Source organism: Belonocnema kinseyi, chromosome 6, assembly GCF_010883055.1.
Source record: "Belonocnema kinseyi isolate 2016_QV_RU_SX_M_011 chromosome 6, B_treatae_v1, whole genome shotgun sequence".
Lineage (NCBI taxonomy): Eukaryota > Metazoa > Arthropoda > Insecta > Hymenoptera > Cynipidae > Belonocnema > Belonocnema kinseyi.
Window position 1 is genome coordinate 133342184 of NC_046662.1, and position 27560 is coordinate 133369743.

General features: G+C 32.8%; 1 protein-coding gene across 1 annotated transcript in view; it reads right to left on the reverse strand.

Moving 5' to 3' along the window:
* Nucleotides 1-27560, reverse strand: part of LOC117175704 (serine/threonine-protein kinase minibrain) — a 349640-nt gene that overhangs the window by 209281 nt on the left and 112799 nt on the right. The window lies entirely within an intron of this gene.

The following is a 27560-nucleotide window of genomic DNA, read 5'->3' on the forward strand; positions in this document are numbered from 1 at the left end:
GTCTCCTTCTCCCCTCCTCCTCCCTCTGATCTAGCGTTGTCGAGACTTGTCATAACCTGTCAATGGCTCGTACTGTCGGCTCACGCCTAATGTTCTTTCACTCGCAGGTGCTAGTTGACGTTGTCATTATAGTTTCTTCTTCTCATTGTCTCGTCGTTGGTTCATTTGGTGGTAGAGATTCTCGTTCTGCCTGCACTCCCCTCTTTGGTTCGTATGCCACAGCATGTCGAAATTCGCAAAGAGAGACTTCGTGTAGTACCCTATATTTGGTCCTCCGAAAGATTTTGGTCCAAACGTTTTGCCAACGAGGGCTGACGTTCTGCGATGTTGTCAGGAGGTTCGAAGGCAAAAGGGCTATCTTTCATAAAAAGACAAGAAGCCTTCGTTCGGAGACATTGCCGACAAAGTCCGTTCCAAACTAATAGTTATTTGGGAATCTGCTTCTATCCCAACGGTCTCAGAGCAGCGCATTAAGGAATGTCTCACAAATCTTCACTAAAAATACACTACGTTGAAAAATTCATTGAAGAGTAAATCAACTTCTCAAAGTAATAAGGATGAGAAAATCGCCGCCTTCAAAGGTACTGCTCTGAATTATTTAACATAGCCGCTTGTAAGTGCGTTGACTTGTCTAGGTGCTCCTGTCCCAAGGAAAAGAAGGTTCCAGCCGTAGAGCATACCTTCTATCTTGACCGAAGAGGTAAAAAAAGGCTCATAGGAATCGCCAGCGTAGATGTCTCTGAAATAAAAAGAATACATAAGAGAGCAGAAAAAATGCAAAAAGAGACAGACTTGAACGGGGAGAGGGTGGGGAAAGCGTTCCTACTGCATCGGCCTCCACATCTTCCTTTACGATTGATATGGATGTAGATTTAGATTCCTTCTTTGAGGAAGGTGAAGGTGATAATCCTCCTCCTGAAATTAAGGTAAAGGTTGATGCTTCTACAGATTATGACGATTTTCACGCCAGACTTGACTTACCTGAAGCAGCAGTAGTTGCTCAAAGATATGGTATAAGTCAACGGGCTGCGGCACATTTAAGCTCGTCTGTACTCCTCGCTGCCAATCGAGCAGGTATAATCTCCCCGGATATTTCTCAAAAAGTACCTGAGTGTCTAGTCATAGATAAAAGTAAGATAAGGCGCGAGAAAATTAAAATAGGCTCCACGTTGAAGGAGGAATCACGCCATGAGGATTCTATTCGTGGCTTATACTTTGATAGTCGGAAAGACGAAACATTGACAGCCTGCGAACTGTCATGGAACTTGTCAATGAATGGAGGCTTTGATGCAGTGGTAGTCGTGGGCTGTGACGGTACAAATACGAATACGGGCTGGAAGAGCGGAATTATTCGTCTATTAGAGGAACGACTTGGTCGTCCCTTGCAATAGGTTGTCTGTCTATTACATTTCAATGAGCTACCGTTCAGAAGTCTTTTCGTATTTATTGACGAACCTACCTCTGGTCCGAACAAATACTCAGGGCCAATAGGAGGAACAACTTCCAACTTGTGAGACCCTCGATGTTGTAAAGTTTATTCAAGTTGAGTGTGACTTACCTGAGATTGAGCCCACTGATCTCAGCTCAGATCAAAGGTATCTTTATGAGATATCAGATGCCATACGATTCGGAGCGTGCTCTCCTGAGCTGGCCTCCTGGAAGATAGGCCCCATCAACATGGCTCGCTAGCTAACAACTGCAAATAGAATTCTGAGATTATACTTATCAACAAAAAGACCCACAAACAAACTGCAAGTATTAGTTGAATACTTACTCACAGTATACGTACCTCAGTGGTTCCACATCAGAAGGGATAAGTCTATCGCTGATGTGAGTCGGCACCTCTTCCAAGCAATCAAATTGTCAAGGTTTTTTCCTCTGAAGTACCGAAATGTGGTAAACACTTCCATTCAGACAAACGGCTTCTCTGCTATGCCAGAAAATATACTTCTGGGAATGGTAACCGACCCTAGGCTTACCGTTCCCCAAGACGCACTCACCAAAATCCTGGAGGCAAAACATAAGCAACAGACAACTGTTAGATACAATATTGTGCCAAAAATTAATTTTGGAGCTAATGATTACACAGAAATGATTGATTGGGAACAGACAGATGTTTCACTTACCGTACCTCCAGTTTTTATTTCCTATAACAGAGGATGAACTTACCGCTAAGCTATCTATGGCCGATGGCTTGGTACCAGACTAGGACTTTACATCTTTCCCTTGTCAACAGTAGCGGTGGAAAGAACTGTTAGACTGGTAACAGAGGTGCCCAGACAAGGCATCGGTCCCGAGGCTCGGGACCGACATATACGCGCCACACTTCTTTCTCGAAAGACTATCAACTTATTTGACACTAAGAAAGACTTTGTAGGTGTAATTAATGACTCTGAGACTTAAAAAAGCACGTTGTACATATGGTTGGTTGGTTGGGTAGGGCGTGGGTGGAGCCCGATGTGCACCCACCTCCACGTGGTGAGCTCTGGGTCACTCGAAGTAGTAGAACTCAGTGAGCTAGGAGCTGCACAAGTATTTAAGCGTTTTACTCGAAAAACGCCATTTTGAACCATTTCCCCCTCCATGAGGATTGGCATGGGGTGACTGGCGATTCGGTACGAACCTCTAAGTACCCTCTGATAAATTTTCATCGTTAAGTCACCCTTGGAAGGCATCAGTATCGATTTTAAGCCCATTTTTGCAAAACCTGAAATTTTAGTGCTTTTTAGTGAAATTTCGAGATTTCACCCTCAAAGAACAGACTGAAGATATTATCCGATTTCAAAATTTCAAAGTGCGCTGAGTTTCGGATTGGACTGAGACACTTTTCCGCATCCAGGCGTTTCCTGGACGCACAATGTTGGTTTTTGGCCCCAGCCTATTCTTTAATTACCTTCCTGGTACGCGCGATTGTTATTGTTGAAACGAACACCCAGTAAAGCAGTAGAATATTACGCAAGTGTCTTGTAAATGAATTTCGCGTTATTTTTAAAGTACAATAAATTTTTTTATTACATTAATCAAATCATGTTTTGGTTCTTCAACTTATCGTACGAATATTGGAAGATATGATCCACGATGATATAACTCATTGTAACGTCACAATTGTCATTATCCTACAATAAGCTATATTTAATACTCGGAAAAATTGTGATTTTCTACTAAAACCTTGACTCTCAAATTTTCTATCATAATGTAGGAGATAGGGGTACTTCTGTATTCCATTCTAGGTCTGTAGGATTTCTTTATTAGCCCGAAATGTGGGTCAGTTTTTAAATATTTGCGTTTCCATTTTTTTAAAATTAATGCAACAGTTCTCCTAGAATTCGGCGGTTGTAGAAACTTTAAGTATACCATCGAATCAAAAACCTATTTACAAAGAGAAATTTCCTCTATCACTTTTTTGATTCAGATCATTGTTAACACAAAAAATTCGCGCTCAATTATGTATTTTTCTCACATTTGTACATTCGCATATTACAACTCGGTCTTTCCATTTCTCCCACATTCATGAACAGACCTGTCAAAATTAAAGATAAACGAATCGACAACTGCAATTAAGCATTTGGGAACTCTCTTTTGTTAAAGCTCTTCCGGCCTTAGCCAACACATTCCCATCACGTATCTCGTGCTTCGCACTCGATTTTTCTCAAAATGTCAAAATTTCTACATTATGCTCACTAATTTAATACCAAATATAATACATTTTTTATGTACCTATTTCTGGTATTGGCTATTTATTTAGATTTTCGAAAATACAGTACAAATTGTATTTCTTATGATTACTTTAATATTTGTTTCCTATTTTGCGTTAAATTTTATTCTTAGCTGCGCTGTAACATGTACCATTTATATATCATTTATATTTATATATAAATTTATAAATAATTTAATAATTATTAATTAAATAATAATGAATATATAAATTTATATCATTACAATTCATAATATGCATGAAAATTGAAACATGCTTATTCTTATTATCTTGCTTTTATTTTATTTGTTTTTCAATCTTGCTTTTTATCAAAGAAAAACTAGGCTTCCGATGAAAAAAATATTCATGAACAATTTTTAAATCTTTTTTGGTTGAATAAATGTTGTCTTACTTATTCTTGTATTTTGTTTTTCAAAAATAAAACAAAAACTACTTATCCTACAAAAAAGTAATCCCTGAAAAATTTGCTATTCTGTTTTAGGTGTACAATTATTGTCAATCTATGTCTTTTCGCATCTTGCTTTGTTTTCCACAAATGGAGTTATTGTTTTTTCATTAGTTTTTTTTTCAACAAAATTTAAATTTTCTATTTTTTGTTAGCAAAATCTAAAAAGTTGTTTGGGGAATCTTGTAGAGCCTTCAAAAAGTAACGTTTTTCTTTTTGTGACTTTTTCCCATATCACGCTTTGTTTGGCTTCAAGTGTTAATTTTCGTTTGGTTCTTTGGATTTTGAAATTGATATAACTTTGGTAATTTTGATTTTATCAAAAAAACTAAGTGGAATAAAATGTATTTTGATGTACTATAAATAGCTGTCGAAAAATTTCAAATATTGAAAAAAGTGGTCAATTTTTCAAAATGCTCTAACTTTTTAAAATTTCTTCAAAAAAAGTTGTCTAACGAACTCGTTCTTTCTTTTCATATCCTTATAAAGTGTGCCAAAGGGGAATCCAATCGAATAATTTCTTAATAAGTTACCGTGTTTACGGGCTACAACGGCAACAACGAAAACAACGACGACTACAGCCAGACACAGATGTAAAAATTATTTTTGCTGGCCCAGGGGGTCTTAAAACGTCGACATTTGATGGAATCCGCGAAAGTCATTTTTCACACAAAACCAATACCTTCTCATTAGGATTTTACGTTTCGGCACACACAGTCTGAAAATCATAAAATTTTGTCGGCGTATGTCTGCCTGTATGTGTGTACTTTGTATGTGTGTACTTTGTATGTCAGTACTCTGTATGTGTGGTTACCTGGATTGTGTGTCCACGCTATTTTTTCACGTTTTTTTTCAATTAATTCGATTTTAAAAAAATGATATGTTTTTTAAGATTTAAAAAATTAAAAAAAAAACATTTTTCTGATACATTAAAAAATGTGTATCAAAATTTTTACTAGATATAAAATATGTTTCGAAAGTATACCGGTACAATTTTTGATTTATAGCAAAATTCAAAATGTTAGAGCATTTTCAAAATTTGTAACAAAATTTGTAACTAAATTTGTGTTAGTATTTACAAAATTTGTTGTCAAAGCTCCGGGTAAGTGAAAAAATCTGGCAAATTATCCTTACAGCATTTTTAATTCAGGTGTAATACATGTATGTAATACATTTTAAAATTATGTAAGTGCAATTTTTTATTTACTCGAAAATTCAAAAAGTTGAAAGCATTTGTTAAATTTGAAACAAAACTTTTGTAATACTTATAATTAAAGCATGCAAGTATGAATCTATTACTATGAAGTTACATTTAAATTGAAAAGAGTTTTCTAAGTTTAAGTCAGACGTTTGCATTTTTCTTACAGATAAGGCTTCAAATCAAAAGAGTTTAATTTTTAACATTAAAAAGTTGAAATTCCTGTCAAATTAATTATTCTTCACTTAACGATACTTAAAAGCGGAGTTCAATCTAAAAAATAATTAAATTATTCATTTGTAAAGTTAAGGAAATTTATTAGTCAGAAAACGGGATTCCATTTTACAGCCGCATGAATGACAATTTTTGCCTGACTTTTTGCATATCTCATCTAAATATTATTATATTTTTTGGACAAAATCGGTTTTGCGATAAAATTTTTATATTTGGATAATGAACCAAAAATAAAGAACAATAATAGTGACGCTCAGTGTTAGCTGTGTGATCATTTTCGCGGCATACCCATCGAAGTTTGTCAAACCGCACGAGGCAGGCACCCCGGAGCTTCTCGAATTACACATAATGAATGACCCTTTTATTGTTATTAGATTAAGGCATGTTAAAACAACCGAAATTACGAGAGCATGGCTTGATTAAATTTTAATTAGCAATTTGCATTTGGAGGCTCATTCTGACCCTCAGATATACTTTTGTAACATGACAGTTTGAAGAAACATTCTTTAGACTATTGAGAATAGATTTCTAAAAAAAAAGATGAAATGTATAATTTACATTGAGAAAAGAGTAAGAAAACCTTATGAAAAATGACGCATTCAAGTGGAACACCGGCTGAAGAGACTACGGGTAGACGGCTGCAAAAAATAGACCACTCATTGTACACCGTATTTGCTGCGATCCCAGATGCGGTCACTGACAATGAGTTGAAGGGCAAAGTAATAATACGTTAATAAATCTATAGCTGCTCTCTGGGTTAAATCTGTAGCTCGTGTAAGGACTTCTATACTTTAAATCAGGAAACTTTGAAGCCTCAAAGCCAGCTCTAAAAATATTTTGTTTTGAAAATAAAAAAATAGGCGTACATTTAGTTGTCTCACTATCGTAAGATAGGTGGTTACAATCTGTAATGGAATCAATACGACGATCCAGATAAAGTCTCGTACACCCTGAGGACACGGAGCGACCGTATATTGACCACATATTGGTATGCATTGGTACGCATATTAGTGGTTACAATCTGTAACGGAATCAATACGACGATCCGGATAAAGTCTCGTGCACCCTGAGGACACGGAGCGACCGTGTAGCGACCGAATATTGTTGACACGCAGGGATGCTTTTCAGGCTATTAACCAGTGAAAGCTTGGCACTTACAAGAACGCCGATGTTAAGGACGATTAGTTTAACAGAATTATAACTTGTAATTTTATCGGTTTGAGTATAGAACCGACGCCATAGCAATACGCAACTACATCAATTAAGTAAGTATTGACACGGAGCAGTGTTTTTTGTAAAACTCGCAACATTCGTGAGTTGAATATCAGCTGTTCTAAAACATGGAGACATACCCTGTTCAACTTTTGTATCGGTTACGTAACGAAATTTAAATCACAGCGCGTCGGTAGGATAGAACTTTTAGGATTAAAATTACTAGACGCGCTTCGTTTAAACAACGAGCAACTGCGGTTTTAAAAATGCGAAAATGGAGCAGCTCCACGTATGAAACGCTCACAGTGAAATATAAATAGGCGCTATGTGGGGAAAAACAAAACATTCAGCTGATATTCAACTTACGAATGTTGCGAGTTCTACATAAAGAACTGCTCTATACTAATACTTACTTAATCGATGTAATTCGGTATTGCTATAGCGACGGTTCTATACTCAAACCGATAGAATTAAAAATTTAAGGAAGAGATCCAGTTCCTCATTTCTACCTACAAATTTCTAATCTATGCGAAGCGTATTAGTCCAAGGTATTATTGAACTAATATAGTCGCATATTTTTTTCGGTGTAGGGATCGCAGCAAATCCGGTGCACAATGAGAGACCTAACCAAAGATCAACTTTATTGCATCCATCCACCTGCAGTCCCTTCAACCGGTGTTAAACTTAAATGCGTCATTTTTCATAAGCTTTTTTTATTAGTTTCTCAATTAAATTAAACGTTTAGTCATTTTTAAAAATATAAATCTGTTCTCAATAGTTTCAAAAATGTGTCCTTAAAACATAAAGATACACAAGTATCTCCGAGGCTCACTATCAACCTCAAAATATTGCCATTTTATGCGACTTTATATATGCCTAAAACTTCTGCATAACATTTCTGAGATAGAAAAATGCGATAAATGCAATATGCAATGATAACATGTATTTCGTTATATTTCCAGGGTGACAATTATTTTAAATATCGTGAAATCATACAAATTTACTATAATTTACAATTTCAAACAGGCTTAAGACACTAGGATGGTCCCAAAATGCATTGATTTTTTTTTCGAATTCGTATATATATCGCTCGGAAATTTCTTAGAATCCACATACAAATAAATACATTTTTTCTGCCTTGAAAAAAAAAAACTATATTTAGAGGTGACGCAAGCCCCATCAAATTTAGCATGTATTTTCCATAATAAAAATACATTTTTGTAAATTTTATTCAGAACCGTCAATATTAGCTGAATAAAGTTAAAAACTCAACATTTGTCGACAAAATTAGCCATAGAATACGAATAAAATATTTGTATTTAAATATCATGTCCATAAGCCTGTTTTGAAGGGTTCCAAAAAAAGCCTCATAAGCGAAAAAAAGTGTTTGTTAAGTTTTTGGCGCTAATTCCATTTTATTTATTGTGAATATATTTTTCCAAAATAAAAAAGAAACTTGAAATATTCTTTTAATTTTCCATGGTTTCGTAATTTCTGATTCTCTAACTGGCCTGAACTCTCCCTAGGGATTACGGCACCTTGTAATTGGTAGGAAGGCTTACGATTCTCATCTGACTGTAGATCTGAAATAGATAAACCAGAGAGGCAGCATCGCGAGGTGCAGCTACTATGGGGAAATTGCGGAATCTAGTCCGTGCGACCTATTACCCTCGAGTTAACAGTTTCATCAATTGGCACAAAAATAACTAAATAAAATGTATGTTTTTATATTGACCTTATTTATATATTTTTGTATATAGTACAAGTCCGATAACTTGCCGTCCGATAAGTGTACACTCCCCTTAAAACGTCATCACACGTACGGCACGCACACTGATTGAGGTTCTCCCACTACGTGTGCTATTTTGCTCATGATTTGCGCCCATGATTTAAGCATGCGCGTACCTAATATTGCGCTACTAGAGGGGACATCCGATAAGTCCGCAATTCCTGTAATTTTCCGTCTCTACAGCCCCGAAGTTCGAAAGTTATCGGACCTGTACTGCAATTAAATTGATAAATAGGCGCATCGATATTATATTCTTAATTGCAACGGCTTGTAGAGACTTAATTTGTACACAGAAATTCTTTAGTGTGCCTTCTATTTCCCGTAGCTTGGGTAATTCTGGGTAAATTGAAAAGCTTTCTCAGATTATATAAATTTACACGGGAAAATATAACAAAAATCTAATATGCTTTAAAGTTTTGTGTGTGAAATCAGTCACTTGTCCCGTGCAGACAACTTTTTTGGTGGGCCTGTAGGACCGAAAATTCCTTATGGCTCTTCCCTACATTTTGCATCTAGAGAGAAAATGGAACAAACCGGAAAAATTTGGGGTTCATGTTTAGATTCATCACGCAAACCTGCAAAGGATATGTCATATTTGTTTTTTTCCCGTACAAATCTATATAATCTGAGAAAGCCCTTCAATTTACCCAGAATTACCCAAGCTAGGGGAAACAGAATGCACACTAGAGAATTTTGGTGTGCAAATTAAGTCTCTATAAGTTGCGGCACGCAAAATGTAACATCCATCTGTCTATTTTCGCGTATACTGGTATGATCAAAATAACGTCCAGAATATCCCTAGGGTTTTGCCTATTCCCTGCATCTAGGGGAAAACTGAGACGTTTAAGAGAAATTCTGAGGCCAGATTTGGATTAAGCTACTCCAAATCCATAAGGGTCCTTTGTGACCAGAAAATCCCTAGGCTTTTACCTACTTTTCGCATCTAGGCAGAAAATGGTGAAAGCTCGAAAAATTTAGTGGTCAAATTTGTATTTATAGCGAAAAACTGCAGATGATTTTTTGTGCATGAATTTGATCTTTAAGAGTGACAACATGTAAAAATATGACACCAGCACGTTGATTCTTCTGTATTCTAGTATTATGAAACTAATGTCCAGAATACCCCTAGTTTTTCCTATATTTTCTGCATCTAGGGGAAAACTGAGACGTGTAGGACAAATTCTGAGGCCATATTTGGATACAGCAGCTCAAAATCCATAAGGGTAACCGAATCACTTATCTCGTGCCGACAAATTTTTTGTATGGCCTGTGTGACGAGAAAGTCCCTATGCTTTTCCCTACTTTTTGCATCTACGGGAAAACTGAAACGTGCAGGCAAAATTCTGAGGCCATATTCGGATTCAGCGGCTCAAAGTCCATAAGGGTAGCCTAGACACTTGTCTCGTACAGACAACTTTTTTTGTAGGCCAATTAGTCCAATTAGTCATTAGAAGTTAAATTTCTTTTTTTTAAGTTCTTTTAAATAATCCTTCCAAGAGAAAGAAGTTGCGAACAATTTTCGTCGATTTTATCGGTATGCATTCTTTTCGCATCCTTACCACATACATTTTCAAATAATGTTACTAATAATTAAAGATACATCTAGTCTAGGACAGATTACTGCCGTTTGAACTTAGGATTTAAACCTGTAGGTAAATAAAATCAGGTATACATATACTCAGAGCGAAAGGATAGGCCAGCTTCTGAATCCACTTTGAGGCCGACCTTGAAAACTTAATTAATTCTGGAACAAGTTTCGTGCTAAATTATATCTTCCAAATATACATAACAAATATTCCCCTCTTCACACATTTTTTAAAAAATTCCTCTTTTTCCCCTGCTTTCAAGAAACCTCCCTTTTTGGCGTTTGTTTGCCTAAATGCAAACTGAATTATTAGAAGCCAATAAGAAAAACCGACTATTTTTCTTTGGAAGTTAAATCTTGATAATAATTCAAAAGTCTTCTATTATATTTTTGGTACACAATTCGTGTCTTTTGGTAAAAAATATTATGTCGTTGAAAATTAATCAATTTGTTAAAAATTCGATATATTTTTTGGTTTAATATTCATTTTTTTGAGCTAAAAAAAATGCGAGAAAAATACGAGACATTTTAAAACATAATTACATAAAATGTTTTAAGTTTTTTTAAAGATTCAAAAATAATTACAAATTAAATAATATTACAAGTTTTTGACAAAATGTAGACTCTTGAAGATTTAGAAAAAAGTTTAAAAACATTTTAAGAATTTTGAAAAGTTTTTAGAAAATAAAAATTTGTTCTGAAAATTCATGGGAAAATATGAAACGATTATTTATTTCAAAAAAATAGTTTAAGGATATTATTTAAAAATAAGTAGGTGTTTCTTTACATGGGCTTTAGGGTCCAGTAGTCAAAAATCTTTGTGTTTTAATCAAACGTTTCGACTCATGTGGGAGTCCTCTTCAGTGATTTATTTCTAAATGAACAAAAATTTACATTTTAAGTTATATGCTTTCGATACAATACCAGTGACGAACAAATAATTTTATCAATTTAATTGTAATTGTTTTCTAATATTATAAAATTAAAAAATTTTAAATATCCTGCGATTTCTAATTATTTTTGAATAATTGCAAATAATTCACAATAGAACATCAAGGAATTAATTAAGGAATTATGTAACGCAAAAAAAGGATCACGAATATTTCGAATACTGGTTTATAAAATAGCTTTTGGTTATCCGTAATTTCTCTAATCTCATCAGTGTTTTCACTTTTTTATTGAGAAACAAAAAAAATATGTTTCTGTATTACTACTAACCTTAGCAATTGCGTAAAAAAATCATCACATCACTATTGCACTAATAACATTCGTTGCCGAACACTATAGATAAATTTAATTTTCCCTCATTTTCTTGACAAACACATCTTTCGTAACTAAAGTTCCTAGTTTCTGTTGTTAATGTTGGAAAACGACTGATTTTTTGAAGCCTAAGGGCGTTATGTGAAACGGGCCATGCGGTTTGACGTTTTCGTGGGATAAATGAATATCAGAGCTCAGAGTGCAGTAACATTTAAAGGGAAGGTCGTAAATTTGAAATAAGAGACTTTCCTGTATTTTCAAGTACTTAGAGGTATTTATTTACTGCTTTTGTTAATTTTGAAATGTGTTGGAGTTTTGAGATTTTTTTGATTTTTTCTAAAATAAAGCCTCATAAAAAGATGAAAGTTTTTGAATGTCTGTCCAAATTATGAATTTAAAAATATTTCAAAACATTAAAAATAATGTCTAACATTGTCAAAAAGAATTATGAAGACTTTATGGTAATTATTTTAATCAGGTAAATTAAAAAATATATGTGAGAAAAATTCTAATCATATATAAAAAATATTTAGGTAGAAGATTTTTATTTTTTAAAAAGATTCGAAAATTAATAAAAATTTGAAAACATTTAAGCAATTTTTTAACAAAATATAGATATTTAAAAATAGTTTACAACAATTGAAAGATTTCTAACATTTTCAAAAATAATTTTGAATATTATAAGATAATTATTTTTATTATGCAAATAAAAAAAATAGAAGAAGAATTCCAATGATTTAAAAAGATCTTTTAAAGACCTGAAAGGTTATAAATTTTTTACGAGATTAAGAAATATTTTAAAAATTCAAAATATTTTAACAATTTTTTAACAAACTAGAGTTCGAAAGAAATGGAAAAAAATTTAGAAACGTTTTAGGATTTTTCCAAGGTTTAAAGATAATGAAAATTTGTTCTTGGGATTCATGGAAAAATTTTAAACGATTTTTTAATTAAACAAAAATAATTAAAGAGAATATTTAAAAATATTTCTAAACATTAAAAAAGATTTCTAACATTTACGAAAGTAAATTTTAAATATCTTCCAAATGAACTCCAATTTTTGCTAATAATCAGTAAAATCCTGTGAAATAATAATTAAAAAAAGTGTCTTTAAACTTTTCTAGATTTATGTTTGCAGAGATTTGAAAGTTTTAACTGTAATAATATGCAAATTCTGTTTTAGTAATTTTCGGCTCACACCTGCGCAACAATTCATTCCATTCATCAAGTTTTCTTACCATAGAGATAGACAATAAAAGGAGGAAATTCCCAAAATTGATTAGGTAAACAGGTATACAGACTATAGGGAAAGGTATAGGACGTTCGTACTAGATTCTAGAACAATGCTCTTGTAGAACCGTTTGCAGTTTAATATTTAGGAATTTTCCGTCGTGTATGTTACATTCAAATATTATATTTCCTGACTTGTATTGTTTAAGAAAATATATAAGATATTATAAATAATAATATACATTATCGGTCAAAGGGTTAAGTTCACCTCTTTTTTAATGATTGATGAAGTTCTCTAATTTTAATTATGTCAGAGCTAAATTTTTTTATTTCCTAAAAAGTTGAATGCTCTAAAAATTCTTTATATAATGAACTCACGATTAAGCTAATTTTTCTATTTTTTAATAGATATTGTGAAAATAGCGTAAATTTCTGATTTTTCTTCAATCATAGGTAATATCCGAAATCATCAACGTATGTTAATATTCTAAGCTTTATTTTAAAGCCATTTTTCCACAGATTGACAGAAAGTTACAGAAGGCTAGTGTGGCAGAAGAAACATGTTTCCTTGCAACTCTCCAACAGGAAAATGCTTCAAATGCAGAGTCATGCACAAAGAAAAATCGATGGTGCCTCAATAGTGGCTGCGCGTCACACATGACTAATGACGAAATTAGGTTTTTGCACAAAAGTCTGTTGAATTTGGCTAGTCATGCCTCGACTAACGTACTGACCAAGGGAAACGTTGAACTCACCGTTACCGACGGAAAACAGGAAAATATCCTGACTATTCAAGATACTCTGTATGTTCCGGATCCGCGGATGGATTTATTGTCTGTAGAGAAAATCACGGATAAAGTATACGAAGTGATTTTTCGAAAAAATCGTGCAGTGGTTCGATGCCTCGCGACGAAGATGTCAGGATGATTGCTAATCATGTAAGTGGATTATATTATGTTCATCAAGATTCTGAAGTCGCGAGTGTTTTGTGTGAAGATCAGGTGTGAAGCTCATTTAATGCTTTCACGATGATTCATTTTGATAATAAGAGATATTTCGGGTTTCACTCGTGTAAAAAAAACTACGAAATTTAGTATACTCTCTACGATGCCTGTGATTGCCCTGAGCACCCCACCGTGGGGACTGGTCGAGCCTGATTGCCAACATTGTTGAGATATTGGTCAAGGAAGCGGTGCCTGGATGTCATGCAGATGAACGGTAAAGGGCGATTCCGGATGAATTCAAGGCGCTGATCAAGAATGGAACCTGGGAATTGAAAAATCATCCAGAAGATAAAAATGTTATCGGATGTAAAATCGTACTTGTTAATAAGTACAGAAATGACGGAACAATCGAGAGTCGAAAAGCACTTTTAGACGCGAAATGATACGCTCAACGACCCGGAGTTAATTTTAATGAAACTTTCGCTCCAGTAGCTAGATTCGGTTCAATTAGACTATTGATGGCATTACCTGCGGAAAATGGTCTAACCGTACATCAAATGGACGTCACAACGCCTTTTCTGAACGACAATATTGAAGAGGAATTGTACATGGAGTTGACAGAATTGTTTGAAGAAATTCTGCTTACGATTGTAATGCAGGAGAAACAAGAAATATCAAGAAGAGGAGCCCATTGTCTTATAGTAACTGTTTATGTAGACGATATGCTCATACTTTCGGGAAATATGGATTGGCTTAGTGGATTCAAGGACGAACTGAAAAGAAGTTTTGATGTGAAAGATCTGGGTAAAGTGAAGCGCTGTTTGGCTATGGAATTTACTCAAACTGAAAACACTATCGAAATCTCGCAAAAGATTTACATCGAAGAAATTCTGAGGAAGTTCGACATGAAAAATTGTAAATCAGTTTCCCCACCTACCAGCTTGGGGACGAAATTGATTAAACTAGAGAAGAACATCGAATAAGAGCAGTTTAAATTTCCATTTCGTGAATTAATTGGAGTACTAATGTATCTGGCTGTCGCAACAAGGCCAGATATAGCGTACACTGTTAATTGGCTTAGTCAGTTTAAATATTGTTACCGAAAAAAATTGGGTTGCAGCAAAACGAGTTCTTCGGTATTTACATGGAACATCGAATCTCGGCTTTACGTACCAGAAAACAGGAAGTCCTCGGAAAGGTTTTGTTGACACTAATTGGGCTCACTGTATAGCTGACCGAAGGTCATATCCAGGATGTGTATTTATTTTTGGAGACCCAGCTGTTTCTTGTGAGGCAAAGAAACAAAGGACTTTGACTCTTTCAAGCATAGAAGCTGAGTATATGGCTTTAGCAGCAGCTGCGAAAGAAGTCTTGTACCTGAACATATTTCTGGTGAAATTAGGTCTACAGGTACCAAAATCAATCAAGATCTACAATTGCAATCAAGGAGCACCAAAACTTGCTCAAAATCAAGTGTTTCACAACAGGACGAAGCATATTGATATGAGACATCATTTCGTACGAGAGATCTTGAAGAGTGGAGTTCTCAACTTGAAATACCTGCGAACAACGGAGATGATCGCTGATGTTTTAACCAAAGGGTTATCCGAATGAAATCACCAAAATTGTATTAAGAAATTTGGTCAGTTGTTTTCTGTCTTTCAAACATTTGCATATCCTCATGTAGTTTGATTCTACGTTTGACAATAAAAAGAACTTTTTGTGAACCTCACATTGTGTATTATCGTGGACATTATTCCTAGAATAGATCCTGACTACAATAATATTACTTAAAGTTTAATAAGACATAATAAATTTACACTATTTTTGCGATATATACTTTAAAATTGACAAACTGGCTTTATCCTGTGCTCATTGCACGCAGAAATTTTTAATTTTGAAAGCATTTAACATTTTAATGAGAAAAAAATGTAGCTTTGATGTCATTATTGAATTTAAGAGAACTTAATCAGTCGTGCAAAGTGAGGTGAGCCCATGTAACAATATAATATTTTGAATTTGATTGAGAAAAAATATATATATATAGTTTTTATTGCATAATTACTCACTGATAATTGTGAATCGTTAGAATAATTATATGATAAACATTTAATATTTGAGTGGAAAATAAATATACAGTCGGCAATTTATGTTCATGATAACTCCTGTGATTGCAAGTCCGGTGGTAACTGATTTTTAACATTGTTTTACATTGTTTGACTGATTCAAAATTCATGTTTTTTTGTTTTTTTTAATTGTTCCTTTTGGTATAAGTTTAATCTTGTTGGGTTAAAAATTCATCTTTTAGTTTAAGAATTCATTAGTTTTATTGCAATTTAACTAATTTGAAAAGTCGTGTTTTTGGGTTGAATTCAACTGTTTTTTTATTCAAAATTAAAATCGTTTTTAGTTTAAATGTCAACTTCTACATTTTTCAATTATCTTTTTGGTTTAAGATTCATGATTTAAATTCAAAATTCGTTTTTTCTTTTGCAGATAATTACATTTCGTACTGAGAATTTAACTATTCCAGTTAAAACCTTGAAGTATTTCGTTGGTATTTTTTTAATTAATATTTTTCCTTAACTGAGCCTTGAATTAATCTCCTGAAATTTCTCTCCGTGTACGATTGACAAACAATCAAGATAGTCCAATATTTAACAGTTACGTCATTTTATTTTAATTTCAGAACATTACTCATGTTATATAATTTAAAACTGATGTCACTATTGAGAAATGTATAATCATTTGCATATGTGAATACATATTGATTATTCATAAATTTGCAAAAATACATATTAATAATTAATAAGTAAATTACTGCTGCATTCGATTAATATTAAATAATAATATTTAGTTATATTCTAAACAGGCGTAGAATATTACTTCAAATCTTTTCAATTTTAGGTTTCTAAAATAATTTGAAAATTATTAATAATTTACCTTCGTAATTATAAATCGTCCATTATATATAAATTATAAAAGTCCACTTTTTAGGTCCTGTTGAAAAATGAACTTTACACCTTATTATATGGGTATATTACGAATATGGGTGGCATCACTGGTTTTACTATTTTTATTTGTACTAAAACACTTTGATGTAAAGCCAAGATTTTTTATTAAATTATTTACTATTTACATAAGTAAAATACAAAGAAAATTATATTTAGTTTTGTGATAAGCTATTCAAATTACGAAAAAAAACGACAAATCAAACTAATGATTTTTCAGTATGCGTGCATCATCGTAGTACTTTCAGTGAGCAATACTACAGTCATAAAAATTGCAAACGTGTACAAGACTAGTAAACGTTATATGATCAATAAATAAGCGAGGAAATTCTTTTTTATGATAAGTAAAAATAAAATGATATATTTAGATTAATTATACACTAATTTAATTAGGAAAACAATTTTGTGTAAAACAACGACTCAAACTAACGATTGGACCTTTTTATTATTTATTATATTATACATAAAACTTTAAAAATATTTTTGGCGCACCTCGGTGATATTTAGAGCAAGATTCGTTTCAAACGAACACCCGTTAATAAAGCGAAGAGAGAAGGGATTGGTTTCAATCGCGAAGGTCATTTTACTATTCAACTTAAAGTCATAAAATCTTTTGTGGTAGGTAGGTTTCATAATATTGTTTTTAATATTCTTTCTTCAGTTCACGAAATATTGAATAAGGATATCGTTTTTTGATGCATGCATATAAAACAAATTATAAGTTTGAGTTATCGTTTTTTTCGTGATTTAAACAGCTTATCATAAAACTAAATATAATTTTCTTCTTCAACTGGGATTAAACCTTGGCGATCTCGGTTAATTTTACAACAAAAGTAACATTCAGATAAAAAATCATTAATACTTATAAATTCATTTAATTAATATCATTTTTTTCGCATACTTTCATTCAAATTTCCAACTCAAAAACTCGACTCTAGAATTATATTGCATGGACTTAGAATAAAACTCCAGGTCCCTGATATATGCATTTCTTGTTCTTAAAAAATACACTTTTTTCTTATTTTTTAATAAAAAAAATTATAAGTTGTTAGGCCACTGTTTGAATAATATTCTTCACACCACCAGTTGTGTGCATATTTGCTGTATTTTCATAAAAAGAGATATTTCGAATTCCAATCGTGTAAAATACTATGAATTTTTCCGACGTTTTATGAACATTAGAGTTCACTTCTTCAGGGCTGACCTGAAACTGAGGTATCAGGTTATGTTGTTCTTATGAATACTCTCTACGATGCATGTGATTGACCAGAGCGCCCCACCGTGGAGACCGGTTGAACCTGATTGGCCAATCAAGTCTTTTTTTTTAATCCGGGAGGACGGAAAGCTTAATCAGATTGGTATTATATCCATTGTCTCTATTGATGTTATTAGGGTGTTTTAAGATTTCGATTACTTCTTTATGTTTTTCTCGAAAAGATATTGCGTCACAGAACAAATAGGAAGAATTCTTAACAAACAGAACATCCAAACCATATTTAAACCACCTGCGAAAATAGGACAACTACCAAATAACCCTAAAGACAAAAAGGCACCCCTCTGTGATTCAAGAGTATATAAAATTCCATGTTCTTGTGGCAAAGTCTATATTGCGGAAACCGGGAGAGTGGTGAGTCAACGTATAAAGGAACATGAGAGTAAAGTTATGCTAAAACATTTCACGCAATCAGAATTAGGTGAACATCATATCGAAACAGAGCAAAACATTTTATTTGACAAAGCAACAGTCATTGCAAAAAGACACAATATCTTTCCAAGGAAACATAGAAAAGCAATCGAAATCTTAAAACACTCTAATAACATTAATAGGGACAATGGATATAATACCAATCCGATTTGGCTTTCCGTCTTCCCGGATTTAAAAAAAGACTTGATTGGCCAATCAGGTTCACAAAACGTCGGCAGTGAATGAAGAAAAAATGTAAATTAACTGGTTTCTCATGGTTTAATTCTTTTTTTATAAAAAATGTTATTCAAGGGATTTATTTTATAACCTTGTTTTATTTATGTTAAAAATTACACAAATAATACAAATCAGCACAGAGGAAGCAATGATTGATAATTGTTAATAATAAAAGAATATGCGAATAAGTTTTGTAATATTTTTTTAGTAATTTTATCACTCAATGACAAAGAAAATGATCAAATATGAACACAATTGATAGTGTAAAAAGTATTATTTCAATAATGGTCAAACAATCGATGGTTTTTAACGAAAAATAAGAAAAAAGTGTACTATCAAGTGTATGCCACCAAAATGATCAAATACAATCGCAGTACATTTTTCAGTACAGGAAGAGCATTCCAAATAGAAACAGTAAAAGTTTCATGGTCATAACTCATGACCTATAAGAGCTAAAACTATTTATTTTATTTTACACAAAATTGATCCTTGTATGACTTATCTTCTCATCGTTTTTCTATAGGATATGTAACAAACAAGCCCTCTTAAATAAACTTTTTTGGCTTAAAATAGCTACAAAAAGCAAAAACATTGTGCTTGTTTAAAGAGTCGAAATTCTTCATCCATTCAGATTAGAAGATTATGCATCTATTATATTTTTTATTTACGCATGATTTCTGGCACTACAACTTTTTCGCTGGCACCATTTACGCGACTTTTTGCGCAAACGAAATACTTTGAAGAAAAACTGTAAAAGAGTAACTTTCCATGAAAAAATAGGTAAAAAGTGGTCAAATTCGTAAGGTCGTAACTTCTGACCTATTGCGACCAGGTCATTGCTTTTTTTAGAATTACTCGGAATTTCAAATAATTCAATTAAAATCCAGAATTTTTGTCCTTAAAATTAACAGGTTCCAAAGTATATATAAGAACGTCACAATTGGGATTTTCGCCTCTTTTTTTAAAAGAAATCTGGTTTCTTTCAAGAGTCATAACTCCGCGTCTATTAGAGATAGGAGGTTTTTCCACATTCTCAGAATTTTCTTTAGTTCAATATTGCTGTTAAGCATTTTGCTGTAAAATGCGCAATACCTACTTAATACAGTAGAAAGGTACGAAATGCCTGGACTAATTCTGTAAATGAACATTGTTATTAATTTCCTGAAATTTACGCAGTTCTAATGTTACATGAAATTTTTTTATAAAATTACGAAATTGTAATGGAATTTTCGTAAATTTAACTCACATTTCGAACAACTGTTTATGATTTTCTGTTGAGGGGACCTTCTCATATAAATGGCTCAAAAAATCGATTTTTTATTGATCGATTGCATATATACATGCATAAATACCTGTGTAAAATTTCGGGTCGAAATTCGAAAAATTGCATGAGATATGAACTCTCAAACCAAACCCTTGAAATTCGCCGAATACTGTTAGCGAATAAAGCATTTTTGTCAACCATAGATTTGAATATTTTAATTATTCGTGCCCCAGAAGTAAAATATCTTCAATGATAATATACGAATTACAGAATTTATAATTACAAACCTTTCTTGAAAATGCACATTTGGCGGGCCTGTCTTCAAAATGGATTAATCGGACATAAAATTCCGTAATATAGTACACATTATGTTTTGTATGCAGTAAAGCTTTATATGTCACTTTCTTATAGATATTGCTTCTTTTGATTGTGCATGACACAGCATCAATCAGTATTAATGTTTAATTTAAAGTATTATTTTTTATTTTAATACTAAAAAGAATGTGCAATCTCGTGCATGTTATTTTTCAATTTGTAATAAGAACATTCGTCAGTGCTTCTATACATAACTTTCATAGTTTCCAACTTATCTTAAATTGTATTTAAATTACATTGTATTATTATTATTTCAATATTGTTAGGTACGTGGGTTGCGATGTATACGCCTCTTGAGTAACTACGATAGCGCTACTAATTTGGAACTATAAAAAGAAATTTGAATTTCAATTCAATATTAACGAGAAATATTACATTAATGGATTAATTGTAAACCATAGTTCGCGCGTTACATAACAATGTTGCCTAGATCCAAGAGGCACACTGCTGAAGTATTTCCCATATAAATACAGGCCCACCAAATGTGCATTTTGAAGAAATGTTTGTAATTATAATAGCTGTAATTCATATATTATTATTGAAGATATTTCACTTCTGAGACACGAATAATTAAAATATTACAATCTATGATTGACAAAAAGGCTTTAATCGCTAACAGTATTTGGCGAATTTGGAATGCTAGTAAGAATTTTTTATTTAGCGGCGTTGTTTTTACCCTAGTTTCTTTCGAGGGTTTGTTTTGAGATATTTCACCCTTTTTTATTTTTTTATTCGGTACTATAATGTCAATTATTTTCTTGTTACGTATACCATTTTTTTAATGTGAAAATAACAGTGAGAATTGTTTTTGTGCATGGTTCAAATTAAAAAGTCGTAGTGAATTAAAATTAAGACAAATTTTCAATAAAGAATGTACATTTTCATACAAATTTATCAATTTTCGTACAAAATTCATGTACTTACTTTGATAAAACTTCTTATTTTTGCATAGAAAATTCATTACTTTGGTTGACAGTGCAACTATGTGATTGGAAATTTATATTTTTAACTGAAAATTCGTTTTATTTAATTTTTTTCACAAAAATTAATCTATTTAAATTGCAAATGAATTTGATTTAAGACAATTGTATTGTTTTATAAAAATTCTTATTTTTTTATCCAACATTTAGCAATTTAATACAATATTAAGAGCATGTGATACTTCGTCGTTTGGTAAATAGGGTTCAGTTCCCTCGGATTTTTTTCCACAAAAATGAAAATTTTAAAAAACAGGATTCGGAGATCCTATAAAATATTATAACGGACATCCCCGGACTCTTTTTTATGGTCATCCAAGTGCGAATTTCAATACGGCCTAACAGTGGCCCAGCATTGGCAAGAATATTGCCGGAATTCGGCTACCAGTAATAAGCCATGGCTCAATGTATAACTACGGTATGCACTCCGCGGCCGAAACAGGCCCGATACTGGATGCCATTATTGGCTCAATGCCAGCTGAAAGTAACGACGGAGCAATGGAACGGTTACCAACGTCGGCCCAAATCTGAATGCTGGAGTTAATTCAGAAAAGGATAAAAAACATTAAATTTTTCTTAGGAAGCATTTACTTTATCCATTTATCATTATACGACTGCATATCGTCTAACAGCCGGCAGTGCTAACCACTGTGCTAAACCGACAAGTTGAAACTCAATGAAAAAGACATCCTCATAAGCTACAGTTCAGAAAAGTTAAAGTAATAAATTTGAAGCTCTCTTTTTCTGATTATTTATTATTATTCGACGTTATGTCAATGTAAAATATACGAACTTTTAACAGGAATGTCAAGAAAATAATTTTTTTTTAAATAATTTAAATCGATTAAAATTTCTCTTCGCATAATATTTCATTTTTTCCTGTTGTAGACTACTTTATAACTTTTTAAAATGACAGCCTATGTATTTTTTCATACACGTTTAAAATTTGTAACGATGGAATTTAGAAATTTCTTCGGGGAGTTTGACAATTTTTCAATAACAAAGTTCTTTAATCTTTCGTGAAATATTTGTTTTTTAGGTTGTTTTCGTGACAGTTGTATTTGTAGTTTTTAGACATTTAAAAACACATAAGAGCAATTCCATGCCCAATCATCGGAAGACTTTAAGCCGTGGTAAAAATGACACTTGGTCGAGTAATATACCGTTACTGGACCAGACTTAGGCTCATCCTCGTATAACATGGTTTCCCATACTAAAAGTGACACTTGGTCCAGTAATGTGCCGATACTGGGCCAGACTTTGACTGATCCTCGTCAAACATAGTTCCCCGTACTAAAAGTGAAACTTGGCTAAATTGAGTGCCGATACTGGACCAAGCTTTGGTAGAGAATCGGCAAATGTAAATAGCTAATATAGGCTGCCAATACTATCTCAACACTGGGCCGATTAAAATTCCGATATTGGCTCAATATCGTTAGCCAACCTTGGGCTGCCAAAATTGGACCAACATTGGGCCATGTATTCAGCTCCGGCAATTCGCACTTGGGTAATAAGAAAAAAATTTACTGTGCTAAATACAAATTTTATGCATGTTCACTATTTTGAGGTCTCTGTCGTACCGGTGCTGACGGTAACATTTAAGAATAATTAAGTATGGGAGAGAATTGTAACATACATAACCACAAAATACACACACACATCAAATTCAGCAAAATTAAAAATTTTCAATTAACCTGCCAAAAAAGAGTCCGGGGACGTCCGGTAGAATGTTTGCTATTATATCCCAAATTTTTAAGACGAAATGTTTATTATTGTGGGAGAAAATTTGAGGGAACCTAACACTGGTCAAATAGATAATTTTCTAAGTATCACATGCCCTTAAAGTATTTGATCGAAAGTTTAAGTACTTTGTTAAAAATTCTTTTCTCTTCTTTATAATTGAACTATTTTCGTGCAAAATCGTTTCCTTGTTAGTTGATTATTAATTTATTGAAATGAAAATTGAACTATTTCATTTCTTCACAAAAATTAACTAATTAATTAATTAAGCTGGAAAATTAATTTCTTTTGTTTAGAATCGAAGTACTTTTGTATATTTTTATCCAAAATAGAACTATCTCATACAAAATACAAGTAATTGGTCGAAAGTTGAGGCTCTTTGTTGAAAATTTCTTTCTTTTTTTTAAAATTCAACTACTTTGAAAATTCTTTTCCATTTTACTTAAAAATTAATTAATTTAAATGAAAATGTGATCATTTAATTTGTGAGTTACAAACTTAATATTTTTAGTACAAAATTCATCTACCTTCATGAAATTTCATATTTTTCGTTAGCCATTTTTATTTAATAATAATTAACATTGTACAGCATTTGAGAATGAAAATTGAAATTACACATGTTACCTCTATTATTAATTAAAAGTAATTATTATCAAATATAGGATTTATTTCAATTAAAATACGTGTAATTTGTCTGCAAAATAACAATTGTACTTTTAACTATAATTAAAATAGGTTTTTTGCAATTATTTTTCATTATTGTTTCACATTTTAGAAAGAAATGACATATTATATTATATTTTTAGTAGGGGAAAAATTAGATGTGAAATAATATACGTTTCATTTGAATGAATTAAAAAAGAATTTTTAAATAAAATTATACTATGAATGCGGTAAGCACATATTGAAGCAAAAGAATATAAAAGAGAGAAAATACAACAGTTACTGTATTGACGGCGTCGCGTAAAGCGTAACTAATAAAGCAAGATAGAAACATTCACATGAATGCACGAACAGAATAAACAAGTCAAATTTATGCTTTGAGTATGCAAAAGTTATAAAATGCTCTACGGGTAAGAAGCAGAGAACTTACCATAGCTCTTTCTAAGGCTGCACTCGAGTTGCGGTCCACGGTCAGAAAACCCTTCATTTGGAACCCGCGATCACTTTAGGTCGGAGAAGTTGCGTTCCGAGCTCTCTCCCCCACCCGTGAAACGAACTCAGGGCAGTAGAGACAGGGGGGGGGGGATTTTCTCAATAAGTACGAGATGAGTAAGTAAGTATAGAAAACCACGATGATTGGCAGTGTCTTATTGTGTTCTGTACGCGTTGTGTTAGAAGTAGGTTTGATAACTAGATTAGAGTTTGTTCGTAAAGTTTCGCGCGAATTTTTACCTGTATAGATTTAGTTTTAATTTGACGACTATACATATTATAATAACGTTCTAAGAATAAGAGTTATTGACAATACATATTTCCCAAAAATTTTCAAACACCCCCCGTATCAAGTATAAGTTACGTAGAAAATGCTGCCAGTCCTGAGCCTGGAAAAAGTGTGATGGAAAGTTGCGGAAAAAAAAGGGTCGAAGGGAATAAAGGACGCCCCAAGTGGAGAGGAAGAGAAGGCTCGGAGGGTAAAGGTCCCTGGCACTGATCTGAGCCCGCAACTCGAGAAATGCCCCCTGTGGATTTTGACCATAGACCGCAACTCAAGTGTACCCCTTTCTAAACCTTGGAAGGAAGGAAAATACGAACCTTAAAGTGGTAAAGTTTTTTTTAGCAATTCGCGCGTCGAAGGAACTTTTACAACAACATTACTACCATACAAGCTACATAAGCCCTAAGCATCTTCATATCAACGGAAACCTTAATTATTTATCTTTCATTTGCCATCTTTCAATTCCATCTATATGAGAAGATTCCCTTAAACTTATGGGAATCTGAAACAATGTATCTGAAAAATACTTAATCTTAACTGAAAATTACGTAATTTGCAATTGAAATTTTCTAAAATTATCTTAATATTACTAGGAAAATCGAGAATGTATTAAATACAAAAAAAATATATTTCATGCTAGGGCGAGTATTACGTAATTTTTTGTAACGTTAGCACTTATTCATTTAAATATATGCAGTATGCACAATATAAAATAAAATATTATTCTAACAGATAAAAAAAATAAATTTTAATATTTTTTGACTGAAAATTTGAAATTTTTATAATTCTAATATTCAGGAATTTACTAATTTTTTAAAAATATTTTATATAAAAATAGAAATAACTCTATTCAATCTTAACTGGAGTCGGTGTCGTAAATTTCGACCCAATCTAACTTCAGTCAAAGATTTTTCTATACTGTTTTACATGGGGGGGGGATCATACATTTCTGCGCAAGATATTTTCAACCATAAAATTACCTTCGTTATTCGAACAAGAAGTAACTTCCATGTCACTTTTGTGGAGAAGTGTTTCTGATTGTTAAATTTATTCTATATCTGGATCCTCGTTCAAGATTGGCTTTATTACATTTTTTAAATCTTCTTCGGTCATAAGCGATTTTGCAATTGCATTCGGAATGAATTGGATCCCAATATGTGCTCATCTGCCTGTAAGAGTAACAACACATAAAAATTGACGAAAGACAATTCATATACATAAAAGCATATATTTTTATGTAGAAACTATAAATTTTAACATACCATACATAAATGCAAGTAGAGTTTGTTGTATGTAAGAATAACATGCACTGTTTTTTGAACTTCACAAAATATTAATCTATCACTTTATGTATTTGTTTTGTTATCTTCTATCCATGCTGCGAGAATGTGTTGCACATCTTGGTTACCTATTTAAACACTTCCTTGACCTAAAGAGTATCGAGGTTTCACGTGCACTATTTACAGGTCTGTCCACATATTTTGTAATTCTTCAACCAGCGAATTCTCTTCCGTTTTTAGACTGAAGAACTGAAGGCGTGCCTTGTTGACAGAATACACAAGAGCCCCAATATAAGAGTAGTTTTAGGGGTTACGTCACACTGGCCTTGCGGCTAAATAAGTCTCTTGAAACGTAAACAGTCTGTAGTAAACTGGTGACTACGCATTGTTGAAACTGCCCGTAATCTGAGAAAATTCGTGGGTCAGCAGTTCTAGAAAAGACTAAATCACTCGGTCTTATAGGGCGCTTTTGTGTATATCAAACAAGCTACATGCAACTTCTACATCTCATTTATTTTTCAGAGGACGAAGATTAATATATTATGTTAAATGATCCTGGTAGTTAAGTATGTAATTATATTTGACATCTTTACAGTTTTTCATATCTATTAAGTCCACTCAAATATGTCTATTTCTTTCAATGATAAAGGTTTCATGACGTTGCATCTTGAGAAAGTTGAAATCAAAATTTGTCACTTTATGTTTCCTTTTTCTTTCAAATATTATTTCTATAATAAGCTCGGCTTGTTTACCTTCTGCCAGGAGTCTGTATCAGGCTTCGACGCTGAAACTATGTTATAACCGTCAATTTGCGGGTAACAAGCTATACTTCATTAAAGATTCTTTCGATTACTTTATTATTCAAAACTGTAGTTATTTTATAATCATACATATCAGGGTACCTTATATGCCAGTCAAATTCAATATAGAAATTAGAGTTGCCGATGAATCCCACGCTTCTTTTCATTAGCAAATCAGAACACGTATAGTAACCTCAAATATGTACACTAAATCTTTCAGTTTTACTACGGCGAACTTCTTAACTCCGTTTACGTTTAGCAGGGGCAATATCCCCGCTTCCAGCCCAGTTACGTTCGCACATGCGAACTCAATCACCAGGGCTGACATGAATCTGTTTGCCCGTTACCAGAGCTGGGTACGTAATTTACACTAAGCAATTTACGTAGTTTTCTACTGTAATTTACCAGGTAATTGAAGTCCGATGTTTGCTACATAATGTACATAACGCGGATACGGAACTTGCGAATATTTCGATGTCTGTACTGCAAAATTTATTTTTAATTTTCAAGAATAAAGCAAGACGAACAGGGGTAGCAGCTATGACCTAGAAGCCGTTTATAATGACTGCTCGTCAATAGTTTATCACAAAATAGGCTCTTGGCTAAACTTTTGTCTATATTGTTAAATTGTGCTTTCACTCGCTCAAAACTTAGGACTTAGAAATCTTGTTTCTCATAATTTTAACTGTTTCTTAATTTGATAACTAGATTTCTTAAATTAATTAAAGTTTTAGAGAGGTTATGTCACGTGGTTGGAAGTTTAAAAGTTCAAAACAGACGTCCGCCATTTTTGTCATGTCCTCTATAGACTGCCATTTTTGTCAGTCTTCTATAGTTTTCTACGTTAATTACTTCATTTAGGTAATTTACGTAGAAAGTCTGGAGTGAAGGGACAATTCGCAACCCTGCCCGTTACATATCCGCTGCACCCTGTGAACATGAGTTTCAAAAGGTTTCGAGCGTGGCGCATGCGTGAAACCGCAGCGAATGTAACCAATTTCAGATCATTGCAGAAATATCAGTTAGAAAATAAATGCGTAATAATTCCAAAGAGAAACAAGAAAGGCAGAATATGAAGAATAATAATAAACAGATCTCTGATGGATGTGTTATATTAGTTATATTTAGTGTTGCCGCCAAGC